This window comes from Pseudophryne corroboree, chromosome 6 (genome assembly GCF_028390025.1).
Source record: "Pseudophryne corroboree isolate aPseCor3 chromosome 6, aPseCor3.hap2, whole genome shotgun sequence".
In the NCBI taxonomy this organism is placed as follows: Eukaryota; Metazoa; Chordata; class Amphibia; order Anura; family Myobatrachidae; genus Pseudophryne; species Pseudophryne corroboree.
The window spans coordinates 263752100-263768566 of NC_086449.1; the positions used below are offsets into that span (position 1 = coordinate 263752100).

At 46.0% G+C, this 16467-nt stretch overlaps 1 protein-coding gene across 1 annotated transcript in view; it reads left to right on the plus strand.

Annotated features, from left to right (window-relative positions):
* Positions 1–16467, plus strand: part of HOMER2 (homer scaffold protein 2) — a 433557-nt gene that overhangs the window by 184517 nt on the left and 232573 nt on the right. The gene's annotated exons all lie outside the window — the stretch shown is intronic.

Sequence of the window (16467 nt, forward strand, 5' to 3'; positions counted from 1 at the left end):
AGTATTGCATATACAACCCCCTTTTGTGCCTCCAGTGGCACTGTGGGATCTCAACGTAGTTCTGGGATTCCTCAAAACACATTGGTTTAAAACCAGTCAAATCTGTGGATTTGAAGCATCTCACATGAAAAGTGAACATGCTCTTGGACCTGGCCTGGACCAGGCGAGTGTCAAATTGGTGGTTTTTTTCTCAAAAAAGCCCATATCTGTTTGTCCATTCGGACAGGGCAGAGCTGCGGACTCGTCCCCAGTTCTCTCCCTAAGGTGGTGTCAGTGTTTCACCTGAACCAGCTTATTGTGGTGTCTTGCGCCTACTAGGGACTTGGAGGACTCCAAGTTGCTAGATGTGGTCAGGGCCCTGAAAATATAGGTTCCAGGACGGCTGGAGTCAGGAAAACTGACTTGCTGTTATCCTGTATGCACCCAACAAACTGGGTGCTCTTGCTTTTAAGCAGACTTTTGCTAGTTGGATGTGTAATACAATTCAGCTTGCACATTCTGTGGCAGGCCTGCCACAGCCAAAATATGTAAATGCCCATTCCACAAGGAAGGTGGGCTCATCTTGGGCGGCTGCCCGAGGGGTCTCGGCTTTACAACTTTGCCGAGCGGCTATTTAGTCAGGGGCAAACACGTTTGTAAAATCCTACAAATTTGATACCCTGGCTAAGGAGGACCTGGAGTTCTCTCATTCGGTGCTGCAGAGTCATCCGCACTCTCCCGCCCGTTTGGGAGCTTTGGTATAATCCCCATGGTCCTTTCAGGAACCCCAGCATCCACTAGGACGATAGAGAAAATAAGAATTTACTTACCGATAATTCTATTTCTCGGAGTCCGTAGTGGATGCTGGGCGCCCATCCCAAGTGCGGATTATCTGCATTACTTGTACATAGTTACAAAAATCGGGTTATTATTGTTGTGAGCCATCTTTTCAGAGGCTCCGCTGTTATCATACTGTTAACTGGGTTCAGATCACAGGTTGTACAGTGTGATTGGTGTGGCTGGTATGAGTCTTACCCGGGATTCATAAATCCTTCCTTATTGTGTACGCTCGTCCGGGCACAGTACCTAACTGAGGCTTGGAGGAGGGTCATAGGGGGAGGAGCCAGTGCACACCACCTGATCCTAAAGCTTTACTTTTTGTGCCCTGTCTCCTGCGGAGCCACTATTCCCCATGGTCCTTTCAGGAACCCCAGCATCCACTACGGACTCCGAGAAATAGAATTATCGGTAAGTAAATTCTTATTATATATATATATATATATATATATATATATATATATATATATATATAATAATGGTTCCTTAGTCCATAATATACAGAAATGGAAAGGGCTCACCGACGTTTCGGTCCTCGGCTGGGACCTTTTTCAAGGTAATAGCACAGTAACAGATAATCCAGCAAAGTCACAGTGTCAGCAAAGTAATTCAAGGAACCAGGAGCACTGCAATATGCCTCCCAGGTCCCCTATAAATGCCCATATGCAAATTGGTCAATTCCATGCATCGGAAACATCAGAGTACGTCACTTCCGGTCCGCACCGGAAGTGACGTCGCGTCAGCGTCCGATCCTGGAGATAACATATATAAACAAATATACACAATTAGGGTGAATCAGTAGGTGCGGTGTAGTACATTGGGTCACGGTGGTGATGACACAGATAGCAGGTATATGGGGATATCGTAGGCAAAAGTACGAGGCCGCTACGTCACATCCGGTTTCCGGAAGTAGCGGTAACTATGGTAACGCCGCACGCGCCGGCTCATGCTGCATTAGTGACAAATTGTATACAGCGGTAACCATAGTGACGTCTCGTCACTGCTCAGTAATGCCGTTTACCGGAAGTGGACGTGGGAACGGTCCTGTGTGCAATTATATACAGGGACAGTGTGCAGGTTAAATATAATCCTGCACACTGATGGGCATCTGGTAATAAATCATAGCTGTCCCAACCGTATTCCATCATTAGAATACACACAATGCAAACTATGTGTATTCAAACTTTAACAGAGTAAGCATGGTATAAGCATAAGTAGTGATAACAATCAGGATAATTATACCGTGATAGAGCCACATTAATGCACTCACAATGTCGCAATCCCCCACTGATTGGAAGATGAAAAAAGGAATTCATAGGTGATAATACTCATAAGTGGTAGTGGTGCTGTGTGTAATTTATAGACAGAAATACCATGCAGGTAACATATAGTCCTGCATGGTGATGGGCATAACGGAGACCTGGTAATTACTCATAGCTGTCCCGACGGCAACAAGTTATTCAGATACACAGAACAGACCAGGTGTATCCATCTAAGCATGGTAATACGCATAGATTGTGGTAACAATACTAATAATCAGAACGTGATATAAACCACAAATTATCATCAAAGTGCCGCATTCCCACACATAATGAGTGATAAGAAAAATAATTCATAGGTGATTAGAATCATGATATGCTAGTAAAGTTAAACCAAAATCATCAATGTCCTAATAATAAAATTCCTACACATCAATGTGTAATGTAGAGTCATCTCGTGGAGCTGCAGGCATTAGACTACTTGAGAAATATAGAGAGGGGATTATTTTCATTCATCCCACGGGGGGAAATTGTGTCCAAATGATGGATCCAGTAACTCTCCTTCTTCCTAAGTGCCAAAACACGATCACCCCCCCGTGTAAGAGGGGGGACCCAGTCAATAATTTTGCACCGAAGATTAGAGACTTGATGTTGGTGTAGCAAAAAGTGTCTCGGTACCGGTTGGTCTGTTGTTTTGGAGGTAATTGCCTGGTGAATGGTGGTTCTATGGTTCGCCATCCTGTCACGAAAACGCCTCGCAGTCATACCCACATAATAAAGTCCACAGGGACAGGTGAGTATGTAGATGACGTGGTCCATGAGGCAATGGAGTTTATACTTAATCTTTATAAGTCGTCCCGTGTGTGGGTGAGGGAAAGTTGGTCCAGTGAGCATACTCCTACACGTGGTGCAGCCGCTACATTTGAAGCAACCTGGCTTCTGCTCCTGTAGCCAGGTTGTCCTTATCGGTGCGGTTGGGCATCCTGTGGGTCTTAGTAGCAACTGTTTGAGGTTAGGTGCTTTCCTGAATGCCATCATGGGGGGTTTTGTATTCTTCATCTTAAGTTGGGTATCAGAAGAGATGATGGGCCATCTTTTCCGCAGGGCACTGCTAATTTTGTTTGAATGTGAATCAAAAGTTGTGGTAAATACCATGCGGTCAGGTTTCTGTTCGGAATGCCTTGGTGTGTCAGGAGTCTGAAATTTTGCACGTGCTTTCCTCAAGCAGCGTTGTATGCATCCACTAGTATACCCACGTTCCTGGAACCTCTTGGCCATCTCCTGTAGTTGTATTTCCATCTGTGTGGTGTCGGTGTTATTCCTCATGACCCTCAAGAATTGTGAGATGGGTAGATGTTCTATGAGTGCTGGTGGGTGTTGGCTGGTAGATAGCAATAGGGTATTCCTGTCAGTCGGTTTTCGGTATAACGAGGTACTGATAGCTCCCCCACTAATGGTAACTGTGATATCCAAAAAATTGATCTGTTTGTCGTCAATCTGAGCAGTGAATCTTACCGGATTATCAAGTGCATTTAATGTCGTTACCATCTGGTGAAACCTATCCGTGGTGCCAGTCCACAGGATGAAGATATCGTCAATAAAGCGTTTATACAACAGGATATACTCTCCGAAGGCTGGTAAGATATGCTTATTCTCGTATGTCGCCATGTAGATATTGGCATATGCCGGTGCCAAATTTGAGCCCATTGCGGTCCCGGAGCGCTGTACGTAGTATTTGTCTAGATAGGAGAAGTGATTATACTTCAGGACGGCGTCAGCCAGTTGGATGATAAAGTCAATAGGAGCGTTTGTTGGAGGACAGGATGTCAGCGCATCCTTCAATGCTTGCAGACCAGCTTCGTGTGGAATAATTGTATAGAGCGAACAGACGTCCATAGTTGCAAGCCGGATATCCCCAGTGCTTAGCGGTGTGTAGGAGAGTTTAGCGAGAAAGTCCATAGTGTCACGTATATAGCTATCATTCTGTTGCACTATTTGTTGCAAAAAAGAGTCCACATAGATCGCTAGTGGTTGCAACAATGAATGGCGTGCCGATATAATCGGCCTACCCGGTGGATTTGAGAGTGCTTTATGGACTTTAGGTAGCGTATAAATAATGGGACAAACGGGGTGAGTGACAGTCAAGTAGTCAAAAGTCTGTTTGTCAATATACTTGGCCTCGAGACTTTGTTGGAGTATAGAGTCAACGCAGCGTTTAAAGTCAGGTATAGGGTTTGTGTCACATTGTGAATAGGTAGTGGTGTCGGCTAATTGTCTACAGATCTCATTGTTGTAGTCAACCCAGTCTTGTACAACAATTGCTCCCCCTTTGTCTGCAGGTCTGATGACTAGAGAGGTGTCTTTTCTCAATGTCTCAAGTGCCTGTCTCTCATGTCTCGATAGGTTGTCAAAAGTCTTAGTTGGTGTACCAGTATGAAGATCCTGTTCTACGAGACGGATATAGGTTCTGATACTAGGATTAAAGGAGGGCGGGTCATACGTGGAAGGTGGGTGAAAAGGTGATCTACTGTTGTCACCTGAGTCCCTGAAGTGCTCGCGCAACCTCAACTTGCGTCCGAATTTGTACATGTCTACTGCAGTATCGAATGGTTTATATGGACTGGTGGGTACAAAAGAGAGGCCGCGTGAGAGTAAACTCACGGTTGCCTCATCCAAAGGTTTAGAGGACAGGTTGAAGACTAGGTCTTGTTTTTGTCGCGGCACCTTCTCCACATATCCCCCCTTCCTAGGGTGTGGTCTGCGCGCCCGCCGCTTGGAGGTAGGTCGGCACCAGCCGTTTGTCCTAAAAAAGTGTTTCTAGGTCTCCTGTTGTCTGAGTGTTCAGTATCTGACGCGGATGCTGAGGACCCAGTGTCAGTCGGGGTGTATTGGTGTCTGCCCTGACGGCGTTGTCTAAATGTCCTCTGTGGTCTGTTGGGGCGGGTGTCCCCCAGAAGCCACCTATATACAGTATGATTCTGATAATCGGAGACAACAGTGGCAAGTTTGTTACGTTTAAAGGCCGTAAGCTCTTTTTTATAATTATCAACCTGTATTTTCAATTTTTCAATAAAATTGCAGGATTTGTTGTTTCTAATGGCCGCTAAATTGGTATCGTTAAATGAGTCAATGGATGCCTTAACCTTAGTCAATTCAGTGCCTACTTCCTCAACTACAAGTAGCATTAGGTCTAATGAGAAACTGGCCATGCAGGTTAAGATCTACCTCCCGCTTACTCAATCGAAGCAATTGATGGTACAAGTCAGTTGTCGTCTCTGCCGGTAGGGTATCGAAGACCAGGTACTGTAGTTATTTGGTAAAATCATTTGGTAAGAGATCAACACATACTATGGCACTATGGCACATGGCGGTGCTGGATTTTTGGACGACAATCTTTTGACGCAGGCAGAGCATGGTATAGTATCATTAACGGATGATGACGCAGAAAAGGTCCTGTTTGACCAAATAGATTTCGATACCCTACCTAACCTGCATGGCCAGTTTCTGTCCGAGTACCATCGCAAAAAACAGATTCCGAGGGGTTTTAGGGTCAGCAATATCCCCACGATAGGAAGAAACAACCCTACATTCTGTAGCCGCTGGTGCGGCGTACTCAATAAGTGCTCATTAGACCTAATGCTACTTGTAGTTGAGGAAGTAGGCACTGAATTGACTAAGGTTAAGGCATCCATTGACTCATTTAACGATACCAATTTAGCGGCCATTAGAAACGACAAATCCTGCAATTTTATTGAAAAATTGAAAATACAGGTTGATAATTATAAAAAAGAGCTTACGGCCTTTAAACGTAACAAACTTGCCACTGTTGTCTCCGATTATCAGAATCATACTGTATATAGGTGGCTTCTGGGGGACACCCGCCCCAACAGACCACAGAGGACATTTAGACAACGCCGTCAGGGCAGACACCAATACACCCCGACTGACACTGGGTCCTCAGCATCCGCGTCAGATACTGAACACTCAGACAACAGGAGACCTAGAAACACTTTTTTAGGACAAACGGCTGGTGCTGACCTACCTCCAAGCGGCGGGCGCGCAGACCACACCCTAGGAAGGGGGGATATGTGGAGAAGGTGCCGCGACAAAAACAAGACCTAGTCTTCAACCTGTCCTCTAAACCTTTGGATGAGGCAACCGTGAGTTTACTCTCACGCGGCCTCTCTTTTGTACCCACCAGTCCATATAAACCATTCGATACTGCAGTAGACATGTACAAATTCGGACGCAAGTTGAGGTTGCGCGAGCACTTCAGGGACTCAGGTGACAACAGTAGATCACCTTTTCACCCACCTTCCACGTATGACCCGCCCTCCTTTAATCCTAGTATCAGAACCTATATCCGTCTCGTAGAACAGGATCTTCATACTGGTACACCAACTAAGACTTTTGACAACCTATCGAGACATGAGAGACAGGCACTTGAGACATTGAGAAAAGACACCTCTCTAGTCATCAGACCTGCAGACAAAGGGGGAGCAATTGTTGTACAAGACTGGGTTGACTACAACAATGAGATCTGTAGACAATTAGCCGACACCACTACCTATTCACAATGTGACACAAACCCTATACCTGACTTTAAACGCTGCGTGGACTCTATACTCCAACAAAGTCTCGAGGCCAAGTATATTGACAAACAGACTTTTGACTACTTGACTGTCACTCACCCCGTTTGTCCCATTATTTATACGCTACCTAAAGTCCATAAAGCACTCTCAAATCCACCGGGTAGGCCGATTATATCGGCACGCCATTCATTGTTGCAACCACTAGCGATCTATGTGGACTCTTTTTTGCAACAAATAGTGCAACAGAATGATAGCTATATACGTGACACTATGGACTTTCTCGCTAAACTCTCCTACACACCGCTAAGCACTGGGGATATCCGGCTTGCAACTATGGACGTCTGTTCGCTCTATACAATTATTCCACACGAAGCTGGTCTGCAAGCATTGAAGGATGCGCTGACATCCTGTCCTCCAACAAACGCTCCTATTGACTTTATCATCCAACTGGCTGACGCCGTCCTGAAGTATAATCACTTCTCCTATCTAGACAAATACTACGTACAGCGCTCCGGGACCGCAATGGGCTCAAATTTGGCACCGGCATATGCCAATATCTACATGGCGACATACGAGAATAAGCATATCTTACCAGCCTTCGGAGAGTATATCCTGTTGTATAAACGCTTTATTGACGATATCTTCATCCTGTGGACTGGCACCACGGATAGGTTTCACCAGATGGTAACGACATTAAATGCACTTGATAATCCGGTAAGATTCACTGCTCAGATTGACGACAAACAGATCAATTTTTTGGATATCACAGTTACCATTAGTGGGGGAGCTATCAGTACCTCGTTATACCGAAAACCGACTGACAGGAATACCCTATTGCTATCTACCAGCCAACACCCACCAGCACTCAAAGAACATCTACCCATCTCACAATTCTTGAGGGTCATGAGGAATAACACCGACACCACACAGATGGAAATACAACTACAGGAGATGGCCAAGAGGTTCCAGGAACGTGGGTATACTAGTGGATGCATACAACGCTGCTTGAGGAAAGCACGTGCAAAATTTCAGACTCCTGACACACCAAGGCATTCCGAACAGAAACCTGACCGCATGGTATTTACCACAACTTTTGATTCACATTCAAACAAAATTAGCAGTGCCCTGCGGAAAAGATGGCCCATCATCTCTTCTGATACCCAACTTAAGATGAAGAATACAAAACCCCCCATGATGGCATTCAGGAAAGCACCTAACCTCAAACAGTTGCTACTAAGACCCACAGGATGCCCAACCGCACCGATAAGGACAACCTGGCTACAGGAGCAGAAGCCAGGTTGCTTCAAATGTAGCGGCTGCACCACGTGTAGGAGTATGCTCACTGGACCAACTTTCCCTCACCCACACACGGGACGACTTATAAAGATTAAGTATAAACTCCATTGCCTCATGGACCACGTCATCTACATACTCACCTGTCCCTGTGGACTTTATTATGTGGGTATGACTGCGAGGCGTTTTCGTGACAGGATGGCGAACCATAGAACCACCATTCACCAGGCAATTACCTCCAAAACAACAGACCAACCGGTACCGAGACACTTTTTGCTACACCAACATCAAGTCTCTAATCTTCGGTGCAAAATTATTGACTGGGTCCCCCCTCTTACACGGGGGGGTGATCGTGTTTTGGCACTTAGGAAGAAGGAGAGTTACTGGATCCATCATTTGGACACAATTTCCCCCCGTGGGATGAATGAAAATAATCCCCTCTCTATATTTCTCAAGTAGTCTAATGCCTGCAGCTCCACGAGATGACTCTACATTACACATTGATGTGTAGGAATTTTATTATTAGGACATTGATGATTTTGGTTTAACTTTACTAGCATATCATGATTCTAATCACCTATGAATTATTTTTCTTATCACTCATTATGTGTGGGAATGCGGCACTTTGATGATAATTTGTGGTTTATATCACGTTCTGATTATTAGTATTGTTACCACAATCTATGCGTATTACCATGCTTAGATGGATACACCTGGTCTGTTCTGTGTATCTGAATAACTTGTTGCCGTCGGGACAGCTATGAGTAATTACCAGGTCTCCGTTATGCCCATCACCATGCAGGACTATATGTTACCTGCATGGTATTTCTGTCTATAAATTACACACAGCACCACTACCACTTATGAGTATTATCACCTATGAATTCCTTTTTTCATCTTCCAATCAGTGGGGGATTGCGACATTGTGAGTGCATTAATGTGGCTCTATCACGGTATAATTATCCTGATTGTTATCACTACTTATGCTTATACCATGCTTACTCTGTTAAAGTTTGAATACACATAGTTTGCATTGTGTGTATTCTAATGATGGAATACGGTTGGGACAGCTATGATTTATTACCAGATGCCCATCAGTGTGCAGGATTATATTTAACCTGCACACTGTCCCTGTATATAATTGCACACAGGACCGTTCCCACGTCCACTTCCGGTAAACGGCATCACTGAGCAGTGACGAGACGTCACTATGGTTACCGCTGTATACAATTTGTCACTAATGCAGCATGAGCCGGCGCGTGCGGCGTTACCATAGTTACCGCTACTTCCGGAAACCGGATGTGACGTAGCGGCCTCGTACTTTTGCCTACGATATCCCCATATACCTGCTATCTGTGTCATCACCACCGTGACCCAATGTACTACACCGCACCTACTGATTCACCCTAATTGTGTATATTTGTTTATATATGTTATCTCCAGGATCGGACGCTGACGCGACGTCACTTCCGGTGCGGACCGGAAGTGACGTACTCTGATGTTTCCGATGCATGGAATTGACCAATTTGCATATGGGCATTTATAGGGGACCTGGGAGGCATATTGCAGTGCTCCTGGTTCCTTGAATTACTTTGCTGACACTGTGACTTTGCTGGATTATCTGTTACTGTGCTATTACCTTGAAAAAGGTCCCAGCCGAGGACCGAAACGTCGGTGAGCCCTTTCCATTTCTGTATATTATGGACTAAGGAACCATTATTATTTTTGAATAAAACTTTTTTGATATTTATTAAGCAAGTCTGGAGAGTGCTATCTGTCATCCACTTTGGTGGATGTACTCTGTATTGTACTATTAGTCTGACCCCGTTTGGGCCAGGCTTTGATTGGCACCCCAGCAACTACCTGTGTTGGGTGAGAGTGCGGGACCTCCCTGCTTTCTATATATATATATATATATATATATATATATATAAATGTGTATGTGTGTGTGTGTATATGTGTGTATATATGTGTGTGTGTGTGTGTGTGTGTGTATGTATATATATATATATATATATATATATATGTATGTATCTATATACATACAAATCTATATGTAGTTTTACTAGTCCAGTTAACTTCTGCATTGTATAATATATATATATATATATATGTGTGTATATATATATGTGTGTGTATATATATATATATATATATATATATATATATATATATATATATATATATAGTGCTACACAGTATACAGTTTTTTAATGTGTATTTCAGTTGTCACCTCATACCGCTTTAATCCTCTGTGTGTGCCCTGTATTTACGTTCACATAAATCAGGGGGTTATTTGCAGGTATTGTGTTTGTCTGGCGATATTGTACTGTTAAGCTCTAACGCTACATTCCCTATAATATCTGCCACACAGGGCGGGAAATCCGCGGACGCTTCTGCAGCATGCAGTGCTGGCACCAAGGATTTGCCATACATCTCCCAGTCAGCCTGTGGCCAATCAGGAACCACCTTGGACAGCGTTCTCAAGAATGCTGAATACGCTTGTGACAAGTCTTACGCCCCCTATGGGACCTCCTGTGCCATTGCAGCCACATATTGTCCCTCTAGTTAATCCGCCCTGGGCGGACACTCTGTCTACCCAGTTACAACAATTGAATCAATCTTTGGTTAGACAAATGTCTACCCCACGCCCATCTGGGGTCAAGGGGTCATCTAAGCGGGCCATTTCTTCCTCACAATCCACTAATATTTCATATAATTCTGATAAAGATGGGGAATATAATGATCCATCAGACACTGATACAGTCGCTTCTGATGAGGAATCTACAACCCAGATTGATTTTCCTGACCTAGTGGAGGCTATTAAGCTGATTCTCCAAATTGATGATGAGATCGATCCCACTACTGCATATAAGAAACCTGATAAGTTCAAACGTCAGAAGGTTACTAAAGTAGTCTAACCACATTCTTACCATTTAATTGACATACGTCCGGAATCCTGGTTGTCTCCAGGAAAGAAATGTTCCTCGTCTAAAAAGATGGTAGCTCGTTATCCTATCCCTGCAAAGTTGAGTAACAAGTGGGAAACTCCACCGCTGGTGGACTCTCATGTCGCCCGTCTCGTGGTGTCATCTACTCTGCCTGTTACCGCTGTCACCTCACTGAAAGAACGGATGGATAAGCGTGTGGAGGGATGGCTGAAGTCTATTTACTCTCTTACCGGTTCTGTACATAGACCCACTACAGCAGCCTTCTGGGCCGCAAAGGAATTGAAGCATGGGTTCAGGCAATTGAGGATGAGCTGCCTCAGGAAGTTTCTGACACTGCCAGATAATATCTGTTTCATATTACCACAGCCTCCCACTATATTCAGGAGGCGGCCTCTGAGGCAGCTGTAATGGCAGCCAAGGTGTCTATAAAGTCTATGCTGGCTCGCCGAATTCTGTGTTTGAGGTCCTGGAAGGTGGACCTTGACTCCATAAAGACCTTGGAGGTGCTCCCTTTTAAGGGAGGCATCCTATTTTGGGAGGATCTGAATAAGATTGTGACTGAGTTAGCAACTGCTAAGACTGCGTTTCTCCCAAGTACTAATTCTTCTGCACCAAAGGCAAAGAGTACCACTTTTCGTTCCTTTCGACCTCCAGGGAAGGCAAAGGGTCGGGCTTACCTGAGACATGCTCGTACTTCCAAATCCACTAAGTCCAAACCTAAACAATCCTGAGTTGCCCGTCAGCCTGCTTCCAAACAAGACAAGCCTGCTGCATGACGGGGCGGGCCTCCCCCTGGGGGACCCCAGGGTGGGAGGCCGACTTCTGCAGTTTGCTCAGGTCTGGTTAAAGACACAGGAGTGGTAGTTCCAGTACCATTGTCCTGGACACAGGAGTGGTAGTGCCGGTACCACTGTCCCAGAGAGGCAGAGGATACTATTCGACCTTTTTTCTAGTTCCGAAGCCAAATGGGTCCTTCCAGCCTAAACTCAACCTCAAAGCATTGAACAAATTTGTGAGAGTGTCCAAATTCCATATGGAAACTCTGCGCTCTATTGTACTGGCCATGGAACCCGAAGAATATATGGTATCCCTGGACATACAGGATGCTTACCTGCATATACCTATTGCCGTCTTGCATCAACAATATCTGAGGTTTGCTATTGGCAACTTCCATTATCAGTTCCATGCTCTGCCATTTGGACTGGCCACGGCCCCTCGGATCTTCACCAAGGTCATGGCCATGATGACGGCCCTTCTCCGCCGTCAGGTAATCAGGATCCTGTCTTATCTGGACGACTTGCTGATCCTGGCGAACTCCCAAGATGATCTCCTCAGTCATCTGGAACTGACGGTCCAATTCCTACAGGCCCACGGGTGGCTCATCAACTGGAAAAAGTCCTCGCTGGTTCCTGCTCGGAGCATGGTGCTACTGGGGGCACTGCTGGACACACACAGCCAGAGATTGTTTCTGTCTCCAGAGAAAGTCCTGAAGCTTCAGGACAGGGTCAGATACTTCCTCTCTCGCCCAAGAGTGTCGATACACTCGGCGATGCAAGTACTAGGCCTTTACCTGGTAGAGTATGCTCAATTTCATTCCCGCCCTCTGCAGAGGTTAATTCTTTCCAAGTGGGATGGCCTGCCCCATTGGATCAGGTCTCAAATGATCTCCTTGACTCCGGAGGTTCTTCTGTCACTGAGCTGGCGGCTACATGACCCACAGTTGAGCAGGGGCCTTCCCTTCTGGATCTCCAACTGGGTCCTCCTGACAACGGACTCCAGTCTGCGGGGTTGGGTCATGGTGTTGGAGCAACACTCTCTCCAGGGTTGGTGGACCAGGGAGGAATCTCTCCTCCCAATAAACATTCTGGAATTGCGGGCAGTGTTCAGTGCATTGACGCTTGCCCTGCCTCTAGTACCGAACAGGCCTGTTCAAGTACAATCAGACAACGCCACCACGGTGGCGTACATAAATCATCAAGGCGACACTCGAAGCCACATGGCAATGTTGGAAGTAACAAAAATCCTCCGTTGGGCGGAACGCCATCTGCCAGCAATGTCGCAGTGTTCATTCCCGGAATCCTCAACTGGGAAGCGGATTTCCTCAGTCATCAGGGCATTCACGCCGGAGAGTGGAGTCTTCATCCAGAAATCTTTTAATTCCTTGAGGACAAGTGGGGCCTACCAGATGTAGACTTGATGGCGTCTCGACAAAATCACAAGGTGTCGGTCTTCGGATCAAGGACAAGGGATCCTCAAGCAGCATTCGTGGACGCACTGGCAATTCCATGGAACTTTCTGCTGCCATACGTGTTCCCTCCAGTGTCACTCCTGCCCAGGGTACTACGGAAGTTCAACCAAGAAAGAGGAATACTACTTCTAGTCACTCCAGCGTGGCCAAGACCGGATTGGTTCTCAGACCTGCAAGGTCTATTGATAGAGCATCCTCTTCTACTTCCTCAACACCCAGACCTCCACGTTCAGGGCCCTTGTGTCTACCCGGACCTGGCCAGACTGGCTTTGACGGCGTGGCTCTTGAAACTTCTCTCCTGAGCGCCAAAGGATTCTCCGAGGCGGTTATTCAAACTATGTTGAAGGCCCGCAAACCGGCTTCTGCACGGATTTATTACACGCTTTGGAACTCTTACTTCACATGGTGTGCTGCTAAGAATTATGATGCCTATTTGTTCAGAACTTCCAGGCTTTTGGCTTTTCTGCAACAAGGCCTATATTTAGGCCTTCCTCTTTCCTCCCTCAAGGTTCATATATTTGCCTTGTCGGTGTGGTTTCAGAGAAAAATTGCATCTATTCCTGATCTTCATACTTTCACTGAAGGTGTTTTACGGATTCAGCCTACCTATGTCTGTGGACCTTAAATGCCTTACGCTTAAGGTCGTGTTTCTGCTGGCTATTGCCTCTGCTAGGAGGGTGTCGGACTTGGGCGCTTTGTCCTGTCATCCACCCTTTTTGATTTTTCACCGTGACTGGGCAGTTCTTCAAACTCGCTCCGGTTAGCTACCTAAAGTGGTATCTTCTTTCCATCTTAACCAAGAGATTGTGGTTCCGGATTTTATCTCTTCTGCTTTGTCTTCCAAAGAACGGTCTTTGGAAGTGGTACGGGCTCTCCGTATCTACGTGGAGAGGACTGCCTCTCTCAGGAGGTCAGATACCCTTATTGTTCTTTTTGATTTTCACAAACGTGGCTGGCCTGCGAATAAGCAACCCTTGGCCAGATGAATTAGAATGGTTATTGCACAAGTTTATGTGCAGGCTGGACTCCCAGCTCCTGCTGCTATTAAAGCCCATTCTACTCTGTCTGTTGGACCTTCTTGGGCGGCTCTCCGTGGCGCGTCCGCTGAACAGTTGTGCAAGGCGGCTGGCTGCGTGGTCTTCCGTGAACACGTTCATTAGGTTCTATGCCTTTGATACTTCTGCCTCCCAGGATGCTTCCTTTGGACGCCGGGTTCTTGTGCCCGCTTCGGTGCGTCCCCTCCCATGAGGAACTGCTTTATGACATCCCCAATGTATTCCCTGTGGAATCCTAGTGTACCCCGCTGCAGAAAAGGAGATTTATGGTAGACTACCATGGTTAACTCTCTTTCTGCGAAATACACTGGATTCCACAGGGCGCCCACCCTGACGCAATTAGCTTCTTTGGGTTTGTATGGCATTAGCCGCTGGTCCCTTCTCCTGCCGCGAGAATGTGGTTCTATGTGACTAACTACTGCGTATCTTTTACCTGCTACTGCATTGGGGTGGTTAATGATACTGAGCTCCAGTGTCCGGAGGCGAGGTTATAGAGGAGGCGGTGCAGTGCATCCTGGAAACAATCGAAGCTTTAGCCCAGGCTTTTTCAACCAGTGTGCCGTGGCACACTAGTGTGGCGCGACCAGTTGCAAGGTATGCCGCGGAGCCAGAGCAGCTTCCTGCACCTTCAGAGTGAACTGTTGGCCCGGGCTCTTCTTATAGGATCAGTCGTGCTCTGGCCGTGACCTATGCCTTGAAGACACAGCGGCGGTGTGATATCATAGGTCACGGCCGCCGTGTCTCACCACCTAGCCAGTCCACCCGCCTGCATACACATCTTCCAATTCCCGCATGCATACACAGCTTTCCTTGCCCACCCACATCCACACCTGCCCGACCGCCCGCTGCTCAGTATTCGCAGCACTCCACTATGAACAACGCCCGCCACTGAGGGACAGAGAGGAGGACAGCTGACCGGTAGAGGCTAATATTTGTTATTTTATTTCTCCTGTGGGGAACAATAGGATTTGTGTGGGGAGAATAAGGATTTATGGATTTTAGGGGGGAACAATGTGAATAATTCATGTGGGAAGCAACATGATTTATGTGGGGAGCAATGTGATTGTTTTTTCTGTGTAGGCCAATGTTTGTGTGGATTTTTTTTTTACTGTGACGGCCAATGTGTGTGGTGTTGTTTTTTCTGTGGGGAACTGATGGTGTGCCTTATATTGTTCGGTGTGCCGCGAGTAAAAAAAAAAGAAAGGTTGAAATCACTGCTTTAGCCTGTTGGTGCCTCGGATCAAGATCCAACTCTACACCCCGATGTATTCCCTGTGGAATCCAGTGTACCTCGCAGAAAGAGATTTAACCATGGTAAGTCTACCATAAATCTCCTTATTCACCTTCGGAGGATGACGTTATGGTTTCTAATGAGTTCTGCAACTGTCTGATGTCCTCACACATGCACAGATTGCTTGCAATGAGAGTAAGCAGTTTTTCGACCTCTCACATTCGCAATGCGGCTTCCCTGGAATCATTCTATATGACCTCCGCACTGGACAGGACAGATATTGCAGAGGGATGAGTTACCAATACACTTCTCTGGTGAGTCTCTTTTTAATACATTTCTGAGTGATGCAGTATGTCTCTTACCGCAGAGATAAGTAACCTGATAATAAATCACCCCGTTGGTCTACTTGGCTGGGTCAATAATTGTCTTTTTTGTATCCAAATACAGAAAACCTTAGAACATTGGTTGTATGCGAGAGGGCTTGCATTAAGAGACACTGGCTTAGATGTACTACCCAAATGAACGAGAGTTGCTCAGCCCTACTCTGATGTACTCTTTGTAGATTTCAGCGGTGGTCCAGGGGACACACAATTTTTAAAAAAGCACACCTGACATCTTCACATTTATAAATAATCATTAAAAAAATTACTGCTGAAAAATGTAAAATTGCCAACATGCCATACACCAAACACAGTTGCAAGGAAAGGCTCAGGCCATGGCCTTTCTTTTAGAGTGGTGGTCCTTCTAGTGCTACTGCTGTTTCATGCTCTAGAATGCCTATTGCCAAAGCTTGAGCCATACACAGGGCCTAATGCAGACCTGAACGCTCTTTTGCAAATTTGCAGAGGTTTGCGATTGGATAGTCGCCGCCCCATGCAAATTTGCGTACGCCTTGCAAAAATCTGTGCGAACTTCGGTCAGCTGCAAATCCGTTCGCAACTCATCATCAAATGATTTTTTCAGTTTGTTTGTACCCCAGGACCTACTCCTACAGTGCGATAGAATCAGGCTGATCGGGGCCC